We start from the raw sequence: 22,162 nt of genomic DNA on the forward strand, positions 1-22,162 counted from the left end.
GAAATTTCCATTATTTTAGTTTGCAGAAAATATACATTTAAATAAATACCTGTTTCTGCAACATTTAAGTTTGAGGGAAAATTTTATATTTATTTGATTAGCTATATCTGGCAACATGTTGCTGATATTAGGAAGAAGCCTCATAATGTATGCTGATTTTAGGAAATAATTGAATGATAACTTTCCAATAGATCATTAGAAGTTGGAGATATTATGTCATAATGAGTGTAAGTTCTGTCATTGCTTATAGTGACTAGCATTCTAGTGACATAATTGCACTGCAAATTTAAAAGGAGCAATTAAATTCTTCAAATATAATTTGCTTTGTTTAATATAATTTTTGGTTTGGATTTTTCTAGAATAATATCATTATGTATATTTTCATATAAAAATAATTTTAAAAATATTTTCACTTTTAATTAAAAATTTAAATAAAAGCTTAAAAATATGCTTAACATTAAATCAACTGAAAAGTTACATACAAAGTTAAGAAATTATGTGCAAATTAATATATTTCAAATACATAAAATTAAACCTAAAAAGATATGCATTGTTTTTAGCTATGAGATAATTTATTGAATAGAAAAGTTATGCTTGTTTTATTTTTCTTCATTTCCAAGGGTTAGGAAGTACTTCAAATATGGTATGACAATCTTCTAGAATGGTCCAAATTAAATATGTTGTGTAAAATGGGATTTCTCCATTTTATAAGCATCTAAAATATTGTTATTGAACTTCTGTTTTCCTGAAATACATTAATATAAAAATACATAAATGTTTACTATATAACTTTAAATTTTTAGTTCTCTCTGTTTTTTTAATAGAAGGAGTCTAAATATATAAATGTGTTAGAAATAAAATTATAATTTTCATAAATTTAGTCATCAATTTTTCTATAAATTTGAAATCTATTTTTTTGAGAATATTTTAAGTTTGCTGATTAAAAATCATGATTTTGAAAAGTTAGTAAGTACCATATGTATTTGAGAATTTTTCTTCAAAGAAAACTGACTAAACAGCAATATGCAAGGGACAGGGAACAGAGAGTGGCAGGAAGTGCAAGAGGAGTTTACAGTCATCTGGTCAAATATTTGAGGCTATTTCTACCTGATTAGTGATAGATATATGTTTTATATAATATATAATATATTATATAATGTTATATAAAATATATATGTATTTTATGTATTATATATTTTTCTGATTTCTTATTTGTAAGTAAGATGTTTGAATTATATATCCTGTAAGTTTCCCATTAAATTTCTCTTGTGCAGAAAAATCATAGAAGTAGTCACTATTCATTTGGTTATAGCACTATATGAATGTACTATTGCTCGTGAGAAATTTTGGGATTTAAAGACACACAACTTAGTAGCTGACTTCTATAGTTCAGAACTTCAGAGCCCAGTATACCACTGAGGCTCTCACAAGATGTGTTCTAACTAGGTGTTGACTGTGCTGTTTCTCATTTATAATTAGAGATTTTCTACCAAATTCAGTTGAGTTGATGGTATAAGTCAGTTTCTTTCCATTCCAGAAACAAGGTCCCTGTTTAGTCATTTTCACTCCCAATGCCACCCATGTCCTTACCCTATCTTTGAAGCCAGCAAGGAAAAATTTCCCTCACATCAAATCCATCTTGTGCTTATAATCTCTCTGAATTTGAATCTCCTCACCAGGAAGAGTTCAAACTCTTTTAAGGGCTCACCTGATTAAGTGAATTTCATCAAGGGTAATATTCCTACATTAAGATCATCTGATTTGGGGCCTTAATTACAGCTGAAATATCTCATCACAGCACCACCTAGAATGTTGTTGAACTGAACAAGTAACAAAAGGTATGAATTCCCCAGTGGGTTTAGAATCATAGGAGATATTTCAGAATCTTGCCTGCCACAATAGTGAACAAGTCAAATATTATCTTTTCTTTCTTAATGTATGGAATTAAATTTGGGAGAAAAAAGTAATGCCCAAATAACAATTTAAGTGTGAAGGGTCATGGAAAATAATGTTCCTACAAGACACTCTCCTCCCCACCACAGAGAAAAATGGAGACATGGTGTGGTTAAGGAGGAGGAAGGGAAATTAGCCAAACATTAAACCTCTCCCAGTACATCTTTCCTAGTAACTGTGGGCCCCATGGGAAAAAGCAAACTTTCATTTCTCTCCTGATTCATCTCCACCATCTCCACCAAAAGCAAACATTCATCCCTTCCTAAACACAATAAATCCTGAAGGAAGGTGGAGGATACTGAAACACTGGGTCCTGAACTTTTTATCCTTTCCCATTGCCTGTTAGTCCTGGAAGGAGAAAAGCAAATAGTGAAGTTCCAGGTAACAATGAGTCCCAGAAGAAAAAGAGAAGCAGCAAACACCTAGTTCTGAGCTTTTCCCAATGATGATGAGTTTCGGAGTTTTTACAACTTTTTTCCTGACTGTGCAAACTGACACATTCTGCCTCAGCCTCCAATAATTAAACCACCCCCATTGTAAACTGTAAAGGTCAAACCCCTTCTGTAACCAACTGCAATTTTTGTACCCATAAAATAAGTCCTTCAGTGCTTGATTGATTGACTTTGCTGCAGAATAAACAAAAGCCTGCTGATCCCTTTGAGACCTGCCTCTGTCCAGGTTATTTGTGTTTTTATAAAGGTGCCAAAACTGTGTTGGTTATTTTTGCTTACAAAGTTTATATTTAAAAAGAATTAAATAGGATAAAGTTTAGGTTGTTTTTGGTGAAATTAACTGAAATCATCTTACATGGACAATCCAACTGCAATAGCTAAAGCATAATCATTCCATAGGTTTCACTTGAAGACATGTATCTCCCTCAATGTGTCTTTGGTCATCATTTCTTCCTGTCTTAACAAGGTATTTGGATGTTGCAACAATGGTTTTTCATTTGCCCTTCCAAAGCCACTTCTTTCATTCTGCTTCATACTTTACTGCCCTTCCCACCTCCCTCAGGATATGAAAATATACAAAAGGTGTCCCTCTCCATTGTTTTCTGGTTGGATTTGATAAGTGGCAGACATCAGCAACAGCTCACAGGTGGCAGGATAGTGATTTGGGGGTACCCATTTTCCTTCCCTGCTAGACTGAAGATTGACAGAACTCTTTGTCCAGGAGACCTGGCATACAGTTTTGGTTCTGTTTCTCTGGGCAATAATTCTTTTCATTCTTTTTCTTCCAGTGTGGGCAAGGTAAGAGCTCCCTGATTTTTCTGATATTGGAATTCTGTTTTTCATTTCTCTTATCTAAATATTGTAAATATCCCCCTTCTCAATTATCCTATTTTAGTGTGGAATGTTTCCGGATGCCCTTATACAAATTATTTTATCACTACATGGTATTCTTTTTTTGCCAAAATACTCCCAAATTTTGTGGTGGCCATGTGCTACAGGAACTATTTGACACTGTAAAACATAACTAGTCACATGGGCATTTCAGGGAAAACATCTGATTTCCATCAGGGAAGACAATAATTCCTCATTCTTCCTTCCTGCTTCCTCCTACCATAGTGGCAAAAGATGTAGCCTTAGAAGGCTGAAAGTATGAAAAGGTAGAATTCTTGATGATAACTTTGAGACACTGAACTTCATGAAACAAACCAACTCCAGGGTCAATAGGATTTGTTGTTTCCATCAGACAGAGGCATGTATTTTTTAAATACCTTAATTTTACTTGTTTATTTATATGTGGTGCTGAGGATTGAACCCAGGGCCTCACATGTGGTAGACAAGGGCTTTACCACTGAGCCACAACCCCAGCCCAAGGCATGTATTCTTCACTAACATATCTACCCACTCGGCTCCTCTCATGTTCCTTTCCACATAGTGATATCATCAGAAGGTTCAGTAAGGAAATATGTGGTTCTGGAGCTCTACAGTTTATTCTACCTAAGGGTGGCCAGAGGAGGGACAGGTAAAACAGGCTCCCCAGAGGGCCCTAAATATTAAGCTCAAGTTAATCCTTTACCTCCTGCTTTTCTCTTGTTTCTTTCTTTTAACAGAAACCCATAGGACTCCTCCTACTTTTTCATAATCACCCTTTGTTTTGGCCCACCTCATACTTTATATTGCTGTTGGTAAAATGACAAACCATTGTTTCTCCCTGTTTTTTTTTTTTTTTAATTCTCCAAATCACAGGAAGATCTATGTATTTTGTCCTCAATTTGCTTACTTAACTCATAGTGTTTCTGTCAAGTATTCCAGAGTTTTTTCCTATCACATGATTAAGTACACTCCGATTCTTTTTCAGATAAATTTGGCTCATATCACATTTTATCTTTGTTGTGTAATACCTGATAACTTTAATGACTTATAGAAATGAGATGAACAGAAAATGTATTTTCTATATTACATTGGTGTGCTCTAATTATAAAAGCATATTTTAATATGTTTTTATATTTAATATAAATATTTAAATTTTATATATTTAAATTTATCATATATTTAAATTCCATATAATTTCTATATATTCATATATACTTATAATTTTTATATATTTATATAATTTAATATATAATAAAAGATAATCACATATAATTATATATATAATTGTAGACATATAATTACACATATATATATACACTATACATGTATTATATCAATTATATATATACATTTATATAATTTCCAGCAAACCTTTATTTTTTTTACCATAATTAAGGCCAAATGAGAAATCAAAGATTTTATCCTGTCTTTATACACATTTGGTATAATTAAGCCTGAGAAAGGTGTTTTTTTTTTTTTTTAATATACATGGGAAAAAACAAGTTTGAGAAGTAGCAAAAAGAAATAACCAAGATAATAATAAGTTGGATTTCAAAAAAGATAGGAGGGAAAGGAATTTCATAGTACATAATGCCTGATAAATAGTAAATATTTAATAGAAAAGAATATGCTTTAATCCTGAAAAAGATATTTTGAAATTAGAAGGCTAACCAGTAAATGCAACTGAAACTTTCGTTTATGTGATACTCTTTCACATAATATTCATGCGATTTCAATTTCTGAGGCCAACATTTGCTATGCACTATTAGGTTTTGAGTGTGAACTACCTATATGAGACAGGAATAAGATTAAAAAACAAAAAAAAATTAATGTGAGAAATTGACATGGTCAACTTATTGAACTTTGTTACATTTTATTAACATCAATGAATATAAAACCAGTTGCTGAAGTGCAAAGGAAATGAAAGATATTGTTTTTATAAATTGTTAATTTTCTGTCTCATTTTTATTATGGTAACAATTAAAACTGAAATTGCATTACCAGCATTATTGTTACTACAGTGATATTTCATAGATACTATTTGGTGTTTTAGCGCAGAAACATTAGCATGATAAAGGGAAACAATACACATTTTATGCTTTTGTGTAATAAAGACATTTCATGTTTCTCTTTAAAATTTGAGATTACTCTCATTAACAAAATTAAACAAAACAATGATTTGGGGAATTCTGTCACTGCTTTTCTCTGGTTTATTTGTACTTTGCATTTATAGAAAAGTTTATTAAAGTAATGTAATAAAGTACAAAATCCAACTTTCTTTTCTTTACAAATGTAAGTATTCCCGTTTGTCATATCCTGAGTCATTTTCAGAGGATTGTAGTACCAACATAAAAAATACCCCCATTTGTGGCTTCTAATTTTTTATTGACAACATGCATTTAGCACTTTGGTGTCAGAATCAAAGATGAAACAAAAACACAGAGAATAAATTGGAAGTGATGCCAAAGTGGCCCCAGAGGAACCAGGGCTTGGTGATGAGATTATAATGTATATTCTGAGACCTAAGTCATAACCTCAGACCCCCAAAAGGCACGGGCTGAACCTTAGTTGACTAAATCCACTCCACTACCCCTTCTAGTAGGCATAAAGCATGTGGTGCCTGGTAAAAAGTGGGATAAACACTCAGATCCACAAGCACTTGTAAGCAATAACAGGAGTGGGATTGTTTCTATCTTTCTGCCTTTATCGATAATCTAAGGCATATCCAGGAAGAGCAGGGCAGATGCTCAGATAGCTATGTGACCTTGAGGTCAGGATTTTATTTGTTGTATTTCCTCAATCACTTCAGTGACTTACACAGAAATAGGTGTTCAGTAAATGTTTACTAAGTGGTTCTAGTTTTCCATGTGTTTTATTCTTCATATAGCACATATTATATACAAAAAGACAAATATAGACATACTAAAAAAGCTTTGCAGGAATGATATCACATCAAACAAACAAAATAAAGGTGACTCAAACTTCCTTGCCACATTTCAGTATTTTTAGCATCTAAATATGTAGAAAGGAAGAATTACTATTATTCATCTTATATACAAATGTTAATTGAAAGATCATTTAACTATAAAAATTAAGACAAACTTTCATATCACAATTTTGTTTTTCTTGAAGGACTTACACAAATCCAATAATGATTTCCATCAAAATTATTTCAGTCCTGAGAAAAAATGAATTTTGTACCACATATAAGCTATTTTTATGCATATCGACTTAATATGGTCACTTCAGCATCTCATTTTTTAAGATTTTAAGTATATTTTTCAATTCATTCTTGATCCATATCTATCAAAAAATAATTTAAAAGTATAAAACTAAAAGCTAATTGTACTTTAAATTTCAGTCTTAAATACATATTGTTAGATATTTTCCATCTTTTTAACTCTATTCTTGTAATTAATTTGTAAATAGTAAATAAATTTAAAATTCTGAGAAAAAAATTGTAATAATAGGGAAGGATTTTTAAACACAGAATTATCCTCAATAACTTATTGCAATTCCTAAAAATAATTCATGGAGAAGACCTAGAATCTTAGGAAAAAATTATTATTTTAAATCATTATGTTAATATGCTTGCTCACTCAGGCACATATTTTCACTCGAATGCACTCCCAGTATAAAAGTTTGCAAAATTAGAACATTTATTTTACTGTTATTTTTGTTATTTTAAAAAAATTCTAGAAATAAAGCAGCAGGAAATATTGCTTTATGATTGGGGCATAAATACACACCATTACTTCAATGAATATGTCATGATTTAAATTAAATATACTTTACAAAATTAATGCAGAATCATTACTATCATGGCTCATTTTTGCTACCTATTCTCAATAAGTCATTCCAAAGATATTAATTTTACCAATTAAACTGTTCCAGTTATGAATAAGCACAATATCTATCATCTATGCCTCGGGTTTTTACAATCATTAATTTAAATATTAATTCATTACTTGCACACACATATGTCCATGTTTTTCCCATCTATTTTTCACTGGAACAGAAACAGAACCCTGGCTCCTCACCTTTAAAGTCAAAATCCCTTTTGTTATGACATGTAGTCATTAAAGTTCACTTGTTTAAATCAGTACTTTTGCCCTTTAAAATTTTTTGATCAATAAAAGTATCATGAGAAGTATTAATATAAAAAGCCATTTTAACTCAAGATCATTTTAGTAAATTGAATATGTGTTGTACAATCCCTTCTCTTCTCCTTTCTCTCCTTCCTCCCCTCTTTTACCTTGTTTTTCATCTCCTGTCTTTGTTTTTAATCAATAATATCAAAATATGAAACTGTACTCATTTTTGTTATAAAATAAATTTCACATCCTAAGAAAATAATCCTTTTGAGATAGTAACTTGAAAATGCAAAAGTAGGTATCATTACTTAATATAATATTTTATCAGGGGTTAAAAAGAATTTCTTTCAATACTTCATGCATTATAGCTGAAGGGTCAATCTTTGTAATAGACTGTATTAGTTATATAGAAAGTATTACTTTGGCTAATAATCTAATATAAAATGATTATGTTTCAATTTTTTTCCGAGGGGGTTGGAGCTTCAATCCTCTCAGCTTCAATCCAAGTTAATTATGAGGTGAGAATATATCTAGCTCCTAGCAATATCTCATGCTTTTGCCAGTAATATGACTTTGGGAGAGTTATTTAATGTATCACAGCTCTTAGTCATATATTAAGATATGCATTTTAAGGTAGGGTTTTTCTCATCATTAAATATTGAATCATTCTGTTGTTCTCAACTGTTCTGTATTACTGAGAATGCTATGTATCAAAATTCCTTTGGGCAATTTATTTTTAACCTACACTTTCTAAATTAAACTATCTTTGTAATAAGAACTGATTTCAGTTAGAAATTGTTTCCCTTCATTCTTAGTCTTTAGATGTTCCCTGGCTCTTCTTTGCATTGGCTCATAGCTTCCTGGGATCACCTATAAACTCATTGTTAGTAATCATTGGAGAGTCATTTAGTGTGTTTCATCAGCCTTTAGAATTTGGTATGGGATAGTTGAGGAAAAGAAAATAGAAGGATGATCAAACAATATATTTCACTCAAGTGGAACTTTACTCTTATATTTTTTGCATATGAATCCTCAGTTTGGGCTCTAGAGGACAAGTTCTGCAATGAACTGGGAGGCAACAATTGTTCCAAAGAAAGAAGAGAGGATGTAAAAGATAATTTAAGGACATTTTGTCTGACCTTTGTTCTACCTGTCATAATAAGCAGCTTATTGACTAGATTATAGCCTTTTCCAACACAAATATATTAGTGAAAGATGAGAATTTGCTCCAAGGCTCAATCCTATTGTTTAAGTTTGTAAGATCCAAAATTCTCCTTAAAATTATCAAGGTGACTTGGTAGGAAGTGGTGGTAGTAGTTCATTCTAAGTCCCCAACTTGATAGAAATTAGGAAAAGTTCTATTAATCCTTTTCCTCGGGTCATTCAATAAATGCACTGAGACACATATTGTTTCTTATTTATTAATTTTGCCTATGGCATCAAACATTTCTTATGAACTATTCTATATCTTACTGCCTTCCATTTTTAAAATTAATTTAGATGTCGGCTCCTGTTAACTATGAGTCCTTACAATTTCATAAGACCTCCCCCAAATGCTAGAGAATTAATAAACTATAGTGCAAATTTTTAAACAATGAGCAATAAAATCCTGTGCATAAATTCTACATTTTCTGATGGATGGGCTGAATTGAAAAAGACTATTTAGTTTATTAGAAGATTCCACTGAATGGAGCATTTAGTGGGGGGAAAAATCAATAACACTTGCTCATATAAACCTTTCCTCCTTATCAGCCTTACTCTTGTTTCCTGGGATTTTCCATTTTCATAATGTAGCACATAATGTAGCACAAAGGCTTTGACTCAGAGTCTTGAGTTTCGAGCAACACAGTCTAAGATTTCTACTGCATGTTGATCACATATCATCTAAAATATACATATTCTTTAATGCATAAATTAACTTTACCATATGTTTACATATATATTACATACCATATAATTAATAATGTATATGCATGTATTAATAATTAATAATACATTGCATGTATCTTATTACATATTATAATATATAATATATTTATAAGATTTTCTCTAAGAAAATATATTATTTGTGTACTGTCTGATTCTATAAGCTTTAGTTGAGCAAGAGATGAAACTATTAGTAATAGCAATTTCTGCATGTGAATGATTCTTATAAGTAATGAAGGACATTAATATACCAAAGATACTGCTTCAGAAAACCAAATTTGTGATACAGAAGGCAGGTTTAATAATATCACAAGAAATGTAAAAGAAGAAATATTATTTTCTGCAATAAAACTTTGTAAATGTATCTATTATCTCTGAAATGCTAGATTAACCTAAAACTTGCTGTTTGGTGTCTTAAAATTGTTTTTCTAGGAAGAAGCTATCAATAGAGCAGTTATTCATTTAAAACATGCAAATTAATTGTTTTAAGGCCCCTTTTTGTGTGCTTGAACATTTTAATCAAAACTCAGTGATAATGATTTATATTATAATTTCTGTCATTTACTAAATTGACAAAAGTGTAGACAGATCTGAAGTGATGGAGTGCAAAAATTAATCTTTATATTATTTTGAGAACCTCAAACTTGAGATTTTCTTATCTTGCTGTCTCTTTTAGTTGACCTAGTCTTTAAATAGTCTCTCTCCTTGAGCTTGAATTTTTTATCACAGGTTCACTTTAAGTTTAAATTTTTTAATTGAGTTAAAATTTGAGCATAAATCATCAATAACTGCATTTCTAATGAGATAAATGGCAGAATTTTATTTACTTTTCATCTAGAGCACTTCTAGTATGTTCACACAAAAATGTAACTGCTCTAAATTTGAAGTAATACCATTGCACATCATAAGGCAGTGTTAAAAGTACATGGCTACCTATAACAAATTATTTCACAGATAGTGAAGTACTAGTCTTTTTTATTGTTACTATTGTTACCAAGCATGTAAGTCATAATACTACTGTTAAAATATGAGTAAAATATGTGACAAGTTATAAAGTATGGTTGATATTCAAAAACTGCATTAAATTCTCAAACATATATTTATGCTGCACAATATGGAGCTTGAAAATAACTATCATGTATTGAACAAACTGGGAAGTCACAGTTTATCACTTTATTCTTTAAATAATTGAGCTACTTTTCCTTTGAAGTTAAATAACATAACACTTTTAAACTATGCCTAATTTTAGTATTTTGACCACTGATTAGAAAATTTCTAAGAATTACAATGGAATCAATTTAATCTGTTTTTAATGCACATTAGAGATTCAGAATTACCAGGAATGGAGCATGTACATCATCTCCCTCATCTTGATTGCTTCCACACAAATTACTTAATAATATCAAAAGACACTAGAGTGACTATTAAGTAGAGAGACTGGAAAATACTTAATGATCAAAAATAACAAAACTAGTAATGGACAAATATGTGTAATGTGCCTAAACATGTCTGAGAAGAATTATCAATTTTATATTATTGTAGCCAAAATACATAGCCTGAAACAAATAATGAGAAAGAAAGGCAGACAAGAAAAATCACAAATAGAAATAACTGATGCTGAAAATTCTAATAAGGATAAAAAAATAATTGGGGAAAGTTTTCAGATTAAAGAAGAATAAGTGAGCATAGCAAACACTAGCAAGCTTTTGTTCTTCCTGGATTCTTTTATCAAACAAACACAATCTTATACAGGACACTGTAGTAAAATATGATGAATAGCAATATATACTACAGCAAAAAATAGTGTGGCATGTTGCATTGTCTAGCCATAATAACAATGGCATTGTTAAACAAATCACTTTGGTTTAGTAAATATGCCTGTTAAATATTAAGGGGCATGTTATAATTTGTTGAATCTGGGCAAAGTGTATATGTGACTTCATATGTATTTTTTCAGCCTTTTTAGATGTTAAAAGATATAAGTATTCAAATAAAATAAAGTGTATACCCAAACAGTATGAAAGTTCTTAGCAATTGAAGTATAAACATCTCAGTTTGGATTATTTATTTCCTTTTTAAAAGTATGTGCATATTTTGAATTTTTAAAGATAAATATGGCAGATTTATTCAATAAGCTTTAGTAGTACCTATCTTATTCAAGAAATGTATGCATTAAATCATTCAGATATCTGTAAGGATATTATAAAAAAAATAAAAGAAAAGGTAAACCAAAAAAACATATGAAGATATAGAAAATAGAGAAAAACTATTGTAAATAATGTAAAAAAAAGAGTAAAAAATATCCAGGTAACTCCAATATGGTTGTTATAAACTATGTGCTTTAAAATAATTATGATTATTTTATTCAAGAAAATAAAGGGAATCTGGGCTAAAAATATACAAAAAAATTGAAGAATTTATACAAAAATAGATATATATTTTGACAACAGTATAGAGATTAATGGCAGTCCCCAAAGAGGAAAGTGAGCATATCAGAAAACCGGTGTAGTTCTGAGAATTCCACTATTAAATGGACCATTTTAATCCAGCTTCTTCTATTGCACCATAGTATAAATATTGACACCTTTAGGAACAGGAAAATAAAGTTATAATAAAAGAAAATTTCCACCTTTAAATGTCAGAAAGTGGGCACTAAAGCAGGCAGACTAGAATGACTCTACTAAAAAATAAACAGCAGAGAATCAAAACCAAAACAGTCACAAACAAAAATAATGGAGAAAGAAAAAGTTCCTTAGGTGGAAGCTGTGTGCCTCACATTGTCATCAGCATGCTCTTATAATGTGTACTTGGTTCTCTTTCTTTCTAAGTCCTCTGTTTTTGAGACACATTTAAGAATCTATAGCTTGATTTCTCACTAGGATTAATATACATCACAAGAGTGAAAACTAGTGTTGTGTTCTCAGCTGAGGGTTGGGAACACAGGACCCTACTTCCTGTTGAGTAACTACTATGCCAGTGGTTAAACACATATGTTAAAGTCTCTTCTACTTTAAACACAGCACATTTTTTTTTGTCTTTTCCAAAAGAATGAAATATTCAGTTTTTCAAGGATGTGAAGTCTACTTGGAAGGATCCTAAGGAAAGAAAGGTTGTAATTGCATGAGGTTGAGAATATTTCATGAGTCCTTTCAGTACTTTATTTTATTATCCTGAATTAATGTAGAGTTCAAAATTGGGGGAGAAATAAAATACTTCAGAGAATACCCCCTCATAAGTTTTCTTATGAGTATCGATAATTCTTGAAAATCAGAAGATACAAAGAAAATATGATTGGTTAAGTAGGCTTAATTGTGTATGATTGCTTGCACAAATTTAAAATGGTAGTGGCTCTCTCTTCTTTTCCTAACCTTTTAGGTGAAGGGATTATAACATGTCTTCATTGTTTACATGACTTTGAAAACCCCTTCCTATATTCTCAACAAGATGGTTGACTTACTTTTATACTTTTCTAAGATTATCTTGTGATATATGTGACATATATGAGAGATATCCCCTCCAATTTTGTCCATTGATGTTGATTGAATATAGTGTCAATTCATTTCACTCATGGTACATAATTAGTTGTAAATTCTTTTTTTGTAATATTTTATTTGATGCCCTCTTGTGTTATCAAAGTTATCTTAAAAGTGCCACAGAGATATTGAGAACCATAATTTCCCAAATTCCTAGATTCTAGAGAAAATTGAAGACACTCCATAACTAGTTCTTTGAAACTCTCTAAGGGGAAATTTCCAGTATTGAATGATAAAATATTACTAAATGCTGCCTGTCTGGCACAATTATCAGGCAAGGAAGCCCTCTCTCTTATTCCTTATTGTGTAGTCCTTTAGCTTTATAGATATGGACAACACAACACTTAAATATCTTTAATCTTAGTGAATCTGCTGAGATCAAGAAACTTCATGGTTTCCATAACAGCTCAAATTATGGACTAACCCCCCAACATTGCTGCTATAATAAATATTTTAGCTCTTTATTTCTAGAAATGCAGCAATACCCCATGATGCTGGAATCTGAAAAGTCTGTTTTGGTAAAGAGCCATATCCTAGGGATAAGTTAAGGTCTATTCTGTCATGGGCTGATGTTTTCTTGATGCTGTCATAAATTGTGATTTCCTCAAATCTAAGGCAAAAATAGAAATATACTAGACAATGAATTTTTAATAAATGTACTTGAAATATGGATTGTATGTTAGAAAAGATGCTAGGGCACTTATGAGTTTTTACTTCTTTTGGTAGTAGTAGAATTCTACAGAAATGTGTGAAGAGAAAAATGGTATAAGAATTACTTCATAGTAGATTAATTTTCTTTGATAATATTAAAACAAAAACTTGAAGCTTAAAATTTTGTCTTAGTTAAAATAGCAGACAGATGATTACAATCTGTCTTAGAACTCACATCAAATTGAGTATGTATCCAGAGGTCATTTGCATGTTTGAATTAGAATAGAATTTTAGGAAAATCTGGTACCTTACATTCCTGGCTAAGTGTTGGAGAAAGTATCAGTTACTAAGCTTCTGAAGCATAATCTCCTGATATATTGCTATGTATTCTAGAAAAAGAAATGTGGATATTTACTTGTCTGTTGTAAAGAACACCATATGTAAGATTATAGGCTGGGCCATGGAGAGTATCTCTAGGTTACTAGGAACAGACACTTAACAGAGTTTAAGTTAAGACTGTCAGGTATTTAAGGTTAATATTGCATGCTTCTATCCATCCAAAAGCCATACGAATTCTTACGGAAAGCACCTTTGTTTGTGAGCAGCTGAATTTGATTCCTCTTTGGGTTTCTTAGTGAACACAGCACAATTGTTTGATGCTGTTTTCTACTTGTAACTTCTGCAAGGGTGTTTTTTGTTTGTTTATTTGTTTGTTTTTCAAAAGGCTCTCTTGCCTGGTACTTAGGGACCTAGATGATTTGGTTGTAAGGCAATCGGTATCAATTTTTCCTGAATCTTATGCTGCTTTTATTCTAAACTCTTTCAAAATACACAGAAATTAGTTGGAGATGTGGCAACTAGTTCCCATTCCATATTTGTTTTTCTGTGTTTTCAGTTCTATTTCTGACTCATGGCTTGCAACTAAACATGAAGAGAAAGACTAAAGAGATCTGTTTTGGATTTGTACCTGATTATTGCATAAAGGAATTAAAGAAAAAAAAATTCCTTAAGTGTTCAAAGAAATTATCTTATCTTTGCTTGTGGGGCTATAATTAAATATAAAACATTTCACAGTAAAGAAATTAGAGGTTCTAAAGAATATTTTCTAGCTTTTTGAAACCAATCTAATTCCCTATACAGAACAAGTTCTCTTAAATCTGTCTTATCATCTTCCCGCTTTGTGTTTTCTATCCATTGTTTGCATTTCATATTATTAAATTATATTCCTAGAATTATACTTTTTCTATAAATTTCCATTTTTCTAGATTTGGGGACATTGTTTACAATACCTCTGATCTCTTACCAAGATTAGGGTTTAAAAAAACAGATGTAATGAACTCTTTGTATTCTGAGTGAATTGTAAGAGCCAATTGAGCAGTGGAGTTTCTTCTGGGTGATCAGCAGATTAGGTGATTAGTCAGAAGGTATAGTATGTAAGATAGACATGTTAGCATAAGAACTATTATGTTCAGAATATTTGGAAACAATTTAAAAGAGAGATTTAAGTTTTTCTGCATATTTTTCATGACCTCAAAATAGAATTTTTTGAAAAAAATATCTTGTAATCCGAATTTCTCTGGAAGCATTCTCATACTAATCATATGTATCATTGGATGCTTGAGATTTTTCTTTTTTTCTCACTGTAAGGTATACTTCAAATGCATACTTTAGTTTACATTATAAATTTATAATTCGTGAGCACAATATGAAAATGGTATTTTTTGAAAAGTCAGCAGTTTTTTTCTTTTGAAGTATGCAATTTATTGCTCAATAAGACAGATATTGCCCAAATGAGAAAACTGTTTTCTGGATAAATTAGTTTTCAGAAATTTGCTGAAGCAAATTATAAAGCTATGTATTGGTCTACACGTGTATTTTCTGGGCAAGAATTTATTGAATTAAACATGTGAGTTAGGTTGATGAGGATTATTTGTGTACCAATAGATGAATTACATTCATGATCTCAATTTGACAGAAAAGCCTTACACATCTTTTCAATTAAAGAAGATTATTAATAACATTTGACCTAAATTTTTTGCAAATCAAAGGCAGAATATGAATGCTCTATGATTGAAAACTTTTGTAGATATTTTACCCCCCCAACCTAAAATGTACATGCATTATGTAGTAAAGAAATTAACCTTGCCCAGAATTAGGTCTACCTTTGTCCTCAGCTCCTAGGGAGCAATCAATAATGTTTTGGAATGTCCTGAATGATAAAAGTATTTGCTTACATGGTGGCCTTGGGACCACCACATAAAATAAGTATAATTTTTGGTAGAGGCCTTGGGTTGTGTGGTATCAGGAAACAAATGGAGGACCTGGAGAACAAAGTCATCTGTGTGGGAGCCAGCCATGTCTGTATGATAGAGCTTCCCTAAAGATTCTGGACTTCATGCCTTTGGTGAGATTTCCATTGTTGCTAAAACTATGTACATATTGTGACACAACTTATGAGGAGGAGTTAATATCATTTATGACTCCATGGAGAGAAAACAATTGGAAACTTCTTGCTTGGAATCTCCTTAACTCAGGCCAGATACCTCTTCTCTTTGGTGATTTTCGTCTTATTTTTTCATTATAATAGAGCATAATCACAAGTGAATTCTGTAAGTACCTCAAGTGAATATTTTTTTTTTTGCAAATTACCAAAAGGTTTGTTTTGTATAAACAATATTGACAAATTTGTACAGGCTTCCCTTTTGTACATGTTAGACTCCATTCCAGGACTATGTTAACATTTGTGTGTTCTTTTCAGGTTTGATTAAGGATCAACATCATGGTTACTCTTTCAGTATCATATTTCTTCCAAGGACGTTTTAATGGCAATATTAAAAATTTTCCTTTATATATAGCCCTTAAATCTCTGGCATTCTTAGGACCCCATGAATTTGTTATTGGATTATAATTGGTTAGAAGTAAAAGTGGTCCTATGGACTTCTCTTTAACTTTTCACCTAGAATATGCCTTCACTTGAATATGTACTTGCCTTCTCTACTTCTAATATATAAGATATGTAAATCAAGTTTTCTTGCCATAAACTACTTATTTTTCATGTATATTTATCAGGAATTCAATAATGGATATCTGATAGTTCTGCCTTCATAGTTCAGTCTTAACAGAACTTTTTATTGGAAAATGAATACTAAAACATTCATTATTATTCCTCTGAGATTTTCTAATTTGTGTGGGAAAAAAAGCATTCAATGACACTTGCTAAAGCATGGTAAAGCCAGAGCATCTCAACAGGTTCTGGACTACTGCAATGGGATTCTGGTGGGACAGAGATTTGGGCTCTACTTTTGAATTCGGAAGGCACAGGCAAGGGAGAATTTATAACCAAGGAGCTCTGTGGAGATAGTGAATAGATTAATCACAAAGTGGAAGTATCAAGGGTAAAAGGGAATTCTGATTCCATTGACTTCACAGTCAATTTTTGATAAAGGTAAGTCAGGATGATCAGAAATAAGCTGTGGAATGGTGCATGTCCAAGAATAGGGAATTATTGCTGACCTTACTTAGCAGGGCTCTTGTTAAATTCTATTAGGTGCATAGCCTAGGAGAAAGTTCAGGAGTCTGACTACAGTTTGTTCAAGCAAAGAATATTTATATTCTTGTAATTGAAGCAAAAACATGTAAAATGTTGTTTCAATGCTTTGTTGAATGCCTGTACCTTGTTAAATTTCTATGCATTGCTGCTCCTCTACCCAATTTAAAAACTTTCCCTGAATATTTTTTATATTTTCCTATCATATTATTCAATGTTTTATGTAAAAGAAATTCTTTCTTTAGGTAAAAAATTCTTTCTTTAATTAAAAAAATAAAATAAAAACCATTCTTTTAACTCAAAAGTTGTGTAATTGTGTCTATAGATATTTTTGTAGTTGTTTTATTTTCTTTAAATTAGGAAAATTTGATGGAATTTCATAATTCTTTTTATGCTGTAGTTCTATAAAATTGAGTCAGATGTAAAACATAAAATCCAATGTAAAATGTAATAACTTCAAACAGATGCTGATTTAAGCTTTGAAAATATCTATGTATATTAATATTATCCCAAATGCTAGCAAAAGATTTTGAAATAAAGCAGATCATGAATTACTCACTACAAATATTGCCAGAGGACTGCTCCAGAAACTCAGGAAGCTGAGGAAAGAGGATGATAAGTTTGAGGATAGCCTAAGCATCTTAGGAAGACCTTGTGTCAAAATTAAAACAATAAAAAGGACTGGGGTTAGAGGGATGGAGTTCATTGGTAAAGCACTCCTGGATTAAACCCCCACTACCAAAAAAAGAAAATACTGGCGAGGTTTTCTGTACCATAATTTTCCCCTCCCTGGTTCATGTGATGAGAACTATGTACATTTAATACCAACTTTGTATATAGGTAAGGTATTATTCCTAAATGGACTGTGTGTTCATAAGGTTGGAAGGCAGCTCCTATGTGCCCAGTTTCCCTTCTGAGTCTCTTTAGAAGTATAATGAGAAAAAGATTTTTATGTTTTGGAATGTAAATAAATCTCTTTGGGGCCATATAATAGAGGAGATAAATGAAACTAGACTCTCCAGTTTTACAACCCAGAAATATTTCCAGGGTCCCAGAAGTCTCATGCCCCTTTGAAAACATGAACATAATACCCCTGGAGTGGTAACTCTCTTTGATGTTTTTATTGATTCCAAAAAGGGTATTCAGTCACAAATATACTTCTAAGTCTTGCCTTTTAGCCTTCATAATAATTTTAAGTAAAATTTATCAAAAGTACTTTTATATGCAAATATAAAATATTTTATCTACAGTCCTCAAGTTGATAACATCTGCATCTCCTCCAATATTTGGTTAGCTTTATTTTTGCTCTGATAATTATATGGCTTAAACTTTTGACTAGCAGTTACAAACATTTATAGATAAATAGATCTTCAACAAAACATCATGCAGGTGACAAAATAAATTTTGAATTAACTTCACCCCAAATATTTTCTTCAAATAATCAAAAGATCTCAAAAACTTCAACAACTTCATAACAAAGATTGGTGTTTCAAGGCATAATTTCAGACCTTTCGACATCTATAAATATTTTAAAATATTAAAAAAATGTTTTAAAATTTAAATTAAAAACTTTCAATTTCAAGACAGTTAATGGATAGGCATGCAATTGTAAGAAATAATACAATTAGCCAGGTGTAGTAGCACATGCCAGCAGCTCAGGAGTCTGAGGCAGAAGAATTACAAGTTCAAAGCCAGCCTCAGCAATTTAGTGAGGCCCTAAGCAATTTAGCAAGACCCTGACTCAAACTAAAAAATAATAATAAAAAAAGTGCTAGGGATGTAGCTCAGTGGTTGATGCCCCTGGATTATATCCCTCTTTCCAAAAGAAAAAGAAATAATACAATGAGGTTTGACGTCTGGTATACCCTTTAATCAGTCTACCACAATGGTACCCTTTTGTAAAATTCCACACTATCAGAAACAGAATATTGATACAAATGCAGTCAATATCAATATCATGAACAGGATTTTGATAATGAAGAATGATATTGACTGATGTTGATAGAAAAAAATTATCTCACAGGATCTCTTACACTGCTCTTTGATAGCCACATCCAGTTCCCTCCTGCCCCTACTTCCTAGCTCTTGGCATTTCTATAATATTGTCTGTCTGTCTATAATGTCATCATTTCAAAACTCATTTGTAAACATTTAAATCAAATCATATAGTATGTAATCTTGTTGATTTACTCTTCTAGAAGAGCATAAGTTTCTTTCATTCCTCACTTTTTAAAGTTTTGTTTAATAAGTTATATGTGACAAAAGAATGCATTTTGACACATAATATTTAAATAGAGTATAACTTCTCATTCTTCTGGTTGTACATGCTGTAGGATTACACTGGTCATGTAATTATATAGGGTCATAATGTCCAATACATTCTATTATACTTCCTACCCCATATCCTCTCCCCTCTCTTCCCTCTCATCTGTTTAAAGAAAAGTACCTTTATTCTTCCCTAGCCCTCACCACCTTATTGTGAATTAGCATTCAAATATAAGAGAAAATATTTGGCCTTTGGTTCTTTGTGATTGACTTGTTTCGATTGGCATGATACTCTCTAGCTCCATCCATTTACCAGCAGATGCATTAATTTCATTCTTCTTTAATGCTGAGTAATATTCTGTTGTTTATATGCACAATACAATATGCAATATAATTTCTTTATTCATTCATCTTTTGACAGGCACTTAGGTTGGTTCCATAGTTTAGTTACTGTAAATTTAACTTCTATGAACATTAATGTGGCTGTCACTGGCATATGCTGATTTTTAGTCCTTTGTATATAAATCTAGGAGTGGGACAGCTGGATAAAATGGTGGTTCTATTCCAAGTTTTCTGAGGAATCTTTACACTGCTTTCCATAGCGGTTGCATAAATTTGTAGTCAAACCAGCAAAGTATGAGTGTACCTTTTTCCACATTCTCGCCAACATTTATTGTTGCTTGTATTCTTGATCATTGCCATTCCAACTGGAGTGAGATAAAATCTTACTTTTGATTTGCATTTCTATAATTGCTAAAGATGTTAAAAAATTTTTCATATATTTGTTGATTGATTGATTGTATTTCTTCTGTGAAGTATCTGTTCAGTTCTTTAGCCCATTTATTGATTGGGTTACTTGGGGATTGAAGTATCTGTTCAGTTCTTTAGCCCGTTTATTGATTGGGTTACTTGGGGATTTTTTTATTTTTTTTTTTGGTGTTAAGTTTTTTGAGTCCTTTTATATCCTGGAGATTAATGCTCTCTATCTGAGGTGCATGTGGTAAAGATTTTCTACCATTCTGTAGGATCTCTCTTCACTTTACTGATTATTTCTTTTGCTGTGAAGAAGGTTTTTAGTTTGATTTCATCCCATTTATTGATTATTGATCTTACTTCCTGTGCGTTAGGAGTCTTGTTAAGGAAGTCAGTTCCTAAACTGATATGGTGGAGATTTGGGCCTACATTTTCTTCTATTAGGCACAAGGTCTCTGTTCTAGTTCCTAAGTCTATTTTGAGTTGAGTTTTGTGCAGGGTGAGAGAAAGAACTTTAATTTCATTTTGCTACATTTGGAATTCCAGTTTTCCCAGCACCACTTGTTAAAGAGGCTCTTTTCTCCACTGTATGTTTTTGGTACCTTTGTCTATTTTTATAGTGCTAAGCATTGAATTCAGTGCTTGCTCCTGCTAGGCAAACACTCTTCCTCTGAGCTGAATCCCCAACCCCACTGCATAACTTTCTGGAGATCATTCCATGTTGTCATATGTGTCAATAGTTAATTTATTTTTATTATGAAAAATAGGATTCCATTCATTATATAAAAGTACCATAGTTTCTTCAACCATTCATCCATTGGAGTACTTTCTCTCTGGCACATTGTTAAAACTAAAGCAACTATAGGCATCATACTCATGTTTTTCATGTGAATTAATTTCCTTTCTGTAGGATAAATGTCTCAGAGTACATTGTCTTGTTTATAATAAATTATGTGCTTAGCTTTATGAGGAATCATTAAATTGTTTCTTGAATGTTGTAGTAGTTTACTTTCTTACAGGAGATGTGTGAATGATTCAGTTACTATGTATCCTAGCCAGCTTGGTTAAGATTTCTTTTGCTAAGTCATCTGGACTGGAGATTTTTGTTTTTATTAATTTTATATGGAAGTTTTCCTAACTATAAATTTATTTTCTTTACTAGGTTTGGAACAATCTGAGTAATCTACATATTTGGATGTATTTGTGGTAAGCTGTTTTGTCAACCACTCACTTCAATTCATATAAGTTGCCAAATTTTTGCATGAAGAATTTTTCATAGTATTCATCTAGTATAATTTTGAGATCTCTTTTAGTTCTCCTAATATTACTTTATGTCTTTTTCCTTTTTTTTTCTTTGTTGTTTTTGGAGATCTGCCTAAAATTTTATTGAATTTTAAAGAAACAGCACTTTTTAATATAGTTCCTATTTTAAATTTTGTGATTTCTACATTCAACTTCATTGTTTCCTTCTTTCTACTTGCTTTGAGTTTATGTACTTTGTTTAGGCTCCTGAGGTAAAAGCTTAGATTATTGGCTTATGATTTATATGCTTTATTCATGCATACTTTAAATCTCCCCATCCATTCTCCATTTTTGTATTTTTTTAATTATCTCAATTTTTTTTTCTCATGAGAATTCCCTGATGTCTCATGAATGACTCAGATGTACATTGCTTAGTTTTCAAGTGTTTGGAAATTTTCTCATCATTTGTTGTTGTTGTTGTGTTGTTATTGCAGAGCTTGGAAGTAAACCCAGGACCTCATATATACTAGGCAAATAAACTACCACTGACGTGCCAGTCCTCATTACCTTTGTGTTATTGATGTCTGTTTTAATTCTCTGGTGAATGATGATGTACCCTGTGGTTCACATTTTTGTAAATGTATTGAAGTTTGTCTTAGGATATGGTATACTTTCATGTCTTGTGCATGCTTGGAAAGAATGCTTTATCTGTTTTGGGGTGGGATGTTCTATCAATAACAATTATGTTTGGTAGTTGATGATATCTGTGTTTGTTTCTTATGTCTTTTCTAACACACTACCACAAATTTGGTGGCTTGAAACAACAGAAATGTATTCTCTCACAGTTTTGGAAAGCAGAAGTCTGGAATCAGTTTC

General features: G+C 31.4%; 1 long non-coding RNA gene across 1 annotated transcript in view; it reads right to left on the bottom strand.

The window, feature by feature from the left end:
• Positions 1–22,162, bottom strand: part of LOC144250841 (uncharacterized) — a 76,758-nt gene that overhangs the window by 15,236 nt on the left and 39,360 nt on the right. Inside the window, exon 2 of the long non-coding RNA XR_013342593.1 lies at positions 17,586–17,625. This is a non-coding gene — a long non-coding RNA (uncharacterized LOC144250841). The remainder of the gene's footprint in view (positions 1–17,585; positions 17,626–22,162) is intronic.

The sequence above is a fragment of the Urocitellus parryii genome, chromosome 2 (assembly GCF_045843805.1).
Source record: "Urocitellus parryii isolate mUroPar1 chromosome 2, mUroPar1.hap1, whole genome shotgun sequence".
Classification (NCBI taxonomy): Eukaryota; Metazoa; Chordata; class Mammalia; order Rodentia; family Sciuridae; genus Urocitellus; species Urocitellus parryii.